Below are 5,026 nucleotides of genomic sequence, written 5' to 3' on the forward strand. Positions count from 1 at the left end.
CTATAAATAAGTCTTCCTGTCCACCACTATAACCTACCATCTATAAATAAGTCATCCTGTCCACCACTATAACCTACCATCTATAAATAAGTCATCCTGTCCACCACTATAACCTACCATCTATAAAGAAGTCTTCCTGTCTACCACTATAACCTACCATCTATAAATAAGTCATCCTGTCCACCACTATAACCTACCATCTATAAAGAAGTCTTCCTGTCTACCACTATAACCTACCATCTATAAAGAAGTCTTTCTGTCTACATAGTTCTTCTTCAACGAAAACCTCTCGAGATCTGTAGTATTTGAGTACAAAGAACTTGGGATAACATTACAAATTCTATGAAACACACCTGGACCACAATGTAGAGATGAAAAAAGGTAAGAAACATGAAAGCATTTGGGATGGGAGGAAAATCTGCGTTCTCATTCCTTTATTCCACAACCTAACTTGTATATGCATCCACCCTGTGAGTAGTGGAATGAGTAATGCAGGTTTTCCCTACATCCCAACAATTGTAGAATAACATTTTTTCTGGACTTTTTGTTTTCTTTTATACAATTACAATTACAAGTGGCGCCATCTAGTGATTGATATGCGTGTTGGCCAATATTAAACAATCTGCTCATTTCATATATTTTGGGCTGTAACTAACCTCTAATAGATCACTTGAGGCTCTATGTTGAAAAGCTACAGCTCAGGGAGTAGTGAAATGGTTTGGCGTGTAGGTACACTGTGGTTGATGAGTTACAGATCATGGAAACGAAGGAAGAAAAACAAGATTCATCTCTACCCAGACATCGCTACCAAGCTGCGTGATAGTGATACCATTGGGTAGCCAGCTTCCACCCTCACCATTATGGCGTCAAATTCCCTCTTGTTCTCGCTTTTTGCCTCTTGCAGATCAAAAGCAGGATATCAGAATAATATATTTATGTTATGCTCTATTTCCATTGTAATTAGCGAATTACATATTTATATAAAAAGGTAAACATTAACTTTACTCCTTAATACTCATTTTACTATTATTACTTTGTGGGAACGAGGGTTAACCATTCATTATAAATCATTTGGGCAGAACATTTAAAACTATTATTATGAAATGCATTTCTCCCAAAACTACGTCGGAAAAATGTTACGCCAGTTGAAAACTGAATCCGATAATAAGTAGATATTTTGGCTTTTCACACTTTATTACAGCTTTATTAATATTATTATCTCGTAATGTATTACCTGTGTAAACATTTATCAGGGTAATTCGTTATTAGTTGAGTTACAAATATGTTGATGTTAGTCAACGGTCTCAGGTTAAGGATCTGTCACTTGTGAGTGAAATCAACTATAGAAAATTATTATTTAAAATGGACTATCTTTTGGTAAATACGGATTTTTTTATTTTACTAAATTTAAATTACAATTTCGGTATTCTTGTCAGAAATGGTTCATCAGTTTATCAGAAAATGTCTAAAAGTCACTGGACATACGGTTTTGAGCGTCTATTATCCCGCTTTGAATGCACTTCCGGTTGCGCATGCTCAACAATACTGTCCAACACTAGGAAAAAAAGCATGGAACACGTTATGTCCTATATCAATATTTACAAAAACTACTATGTAACGAAGGAACATAATAAAAGTTACATTTACAATAAAAAATATGCAAGTTGATTCATAATTCACTATATTATCATTTTTGAAGAAAGTGATATATATTGTTTCTCAAACAAGATATTATTTTCCCTTTAACAAAATTGTCTACTTTTCGTACAGAAAAAAAAAGGATTAAACACTGTGGTCTATGTTGAGCTCCATACACGAACTTTCAATTTATCAATGATTGAAAAGTTACCCGGTACCAAATTATCTGTTGCCCAAAATCACCATCCAGTATTTTGTATTCTATTTCCACCCCTCTTTTGTTTTAAGTTTTAATAAAATCAAACTAATTAACATTGCCACATGGTATATTTAGCCTACATCAGTACATGTAAATCTTAAGTTCATTGAAAATTTGATCTCATTTTAGTAGTCAATAATAAATCAGTAAGATTTAGAAATTGTTAAATTTTCAATTGATCATACCAATAAACGAATAACGTACGCACCTGTATAACTTCAGCACAAAAATTACCTAGATTGCTGGTAAAATTTCCGACGTTATTTCAATATTTATGAATTAGGCCTGAATGAATCAGTTTGTTTTCACTACGCCACACAAAAAATTGTCGTCTGTAAAGTTCTGGTGCCACTCTACTTCTGTAACTGAAATATTTCGATATAAGATGCGTCCATATTCATTTTATGGTTTGAGCAAACTGCTTGAAATCAAGCATATATCATAAATAAATCAGTGTGTTTTCCCTAATCTACAAATAAAATAAAAAAAAATAATAATAATAAGTGAAAAATAAACTTCATACCACGTGATACGGTTTCGGCCAATCACGAAAAAGACTTCATGCAAGGGTTGAGTTAGAATAATAGCAACTGTAAGCTATGCTGGTATCACATGGCGTAACTTTCCAAAAATTTCCATGGGGCGTATTGAACATGGAATTTGATAATGACAAACTTGGATAAATAAAAAGAAAAACGTTTAGATTTTTTATGTTCAATAATATTACTAACACATGAAATGGTTTGGATAATTTATTTTATAAGTAAGTAGCATACTTCATTTTCACTGCGCATATATTAAATATATTATCTCATCGTAACTTTCTGCATGATCGATCATTATAGATGTAGATGCCAATAAAAATAAAGTATGTGTGCAATTTGACTAATTTTGTAAGTGGCAAATTGCATACCCAGTGAAAATCTACAAGTAAGAGTGAACTCTCTGTCTTACCTTAAAAGTTTTGCAGGTTATTTTAAGGTGACTGTACTCCACCGTCTTTTTCCCGTTCAAAGTAGCCCATTTCACAATAGAGATGTGGTCAAGATTTCTACTGTCTGAACTTGGTACATTTAATGCGTAAAATTTAATAATAATCTTGAATTTCGCTTCTACGAAAAACTATATTCTACATCAAAAATTAAGAAATATCCTAAAAATATTTTAATTATAAAATGCTTCTCTAATTCATGCTTAGGCGCTTATTCTAACCCTAATATAACTAGAAGTTAAATGGTGTGAATCAGAAAAGTGTGGCAATTTATAAAGCAGCAATATATTTATTATCCGCATGGTAACTGGGTGTTTTATTACTATATGTTGGGGTTATTATGGGAAGCAAGCCAAAATGCTGGACATATTATTTATAATCTTTGACTTGAAGAGTTTTGTTGTGATGTGAGTTTTGTTCAAACTCACCTGTTTATAATAGGTACTGCAATAACGATATAGTGATTATTTCAATATATTTAACGGCTACAATGAAAGCCAGCTCTTATAATCAAGTCCCGTAAATCCTCATAATGGAAACGTTATGTAGATTATGTATGTTTTATTTAGACAGCTGGTTTAAATTACATAAAGACTTCACTTATTATGCCAATACCTTTCACAAAGTAATCAAGTTTACCCTCGATTACTTCCCTCCCCAAAGTAATTTTCTTGATGTCACTGTCTGTTTAAATGTTGAACATTTACACACTGATTTATACAGAAAAGTTATTGACAGGCTAAAATATCGTTCTTACAAAAGCTGTCACCCCACCCACATTACCTACAGTCAACTTCTCCCAATAAAGAAAATCTATTCCGAGGAAAAAAATTATAGCAAATGCACCAAGGACCTAAAACAAACTATGTAACAAACAGGATATGAATATACCAAAATATATATAAAGATTGAAAACGCTAACTACACTCAACCGGAAACCTTCTTTAAACAGTTTAACAGCAAACTTTCAAACAGAATTTCTCTTGTTATTATTTATTACTTTAAACTCAGAAACGTTTCGTATGTCCTGAAAGAGGCATTTTCATCTACTGAATGATCGTCTTAGACAAATATTTCCTGAAGTTCTCGTCGTCTCCTTCTAGAAGAACAGAAGACTTAAAGATATCTTGTCCAAGGAAAAATGATTACATCACATAAAAGAAAGGTATGATTAATGCTAATAACACTGCATTTCATCAAGGTGACATGATATGGCTGAACAATTCTCGTCACAAAAAAGGAAAAAACTACAAAGTTCATTAAACATTGGAAAAGATCCTACATTGTAGTTATAGAAACAATAACAGGGTTTATAGAATCTATAATACAGGTGATCCAAGTGAAGGATCATCCATCATGATCGTTTTTGGAAGTACTTTAGTAAGAAGTGGCCAACTAGTTAATTTCAGAGAATAATTTGCCTGCAGCTGGTGATGATGAGGAAAGGGAGTCATCCCATCTGCATACCATAACCCTTGGAGAAGAAAACCATTAAAAAAACTGAACAATGGATAGTTTTATTACATTCATGATGTCAGAAAAACACCTATGTTCAAGAAGTATTGATAGAAATTAATAAAAACCCTATAACCCGTGTGCTTTCGAAAGCTCAGTCTTATTACATATTAGGATTACTCAAGAGACTTCACAATCCAGGAATGAAACAGTGTTGTAAGCTACATTTTCAATGTTTTAATTTAGATGTTTGATAGAAGGAACTCTTATTTCAATGACGTCAAGATCTAGACAGCTTATGAAAGTTAAGACTCAAGAGTCGATAAGCTTCCTGGACTATGTAGAAACAAGAGTGCGATATAAATGTGAGTAATCAATGAAGATGACTCCATCTTACTCAGTGATTCAGTTCATTGTCAGAAAATATATTGTTAGGACAGCGGAAGTCACGCGACGCTGGGAGCATGCGCTGGAATTTCTAGAAGGATCGTGACTTATCGGGCAACCTCACGAATGTCCCAGCGTTTGCTAGACGCCCTCTTTTTTAGTATATAAGCCAGAGCTAGATTGAAGAGAAATAATTGAGTCAAGCGAACAGTAGACACTTATAAGTAAAGTGTGTGAATCGCTGTGAATTATAGCGTGTGTTTATAAAAGTAGTTAAGTTAAAGTGACTGTGGAAA

The sequence above is a fragment of the Limulus polyphemus genome, unplaced genomic scaffold (assembly GCF_000517525.1).
Source record: "Limulus polyphemus unplaced genomic scaffold, Limulus_polyphemus-2.1.2 Scaffold8890, whole genome shotgun sequence".
NCBI classification, from domain to species: Eukaryota; Metazoa; Arthropoda; class Merostomata; order Xiphosura; family Limulidae; genus Limulus; species Limulus polyphemus.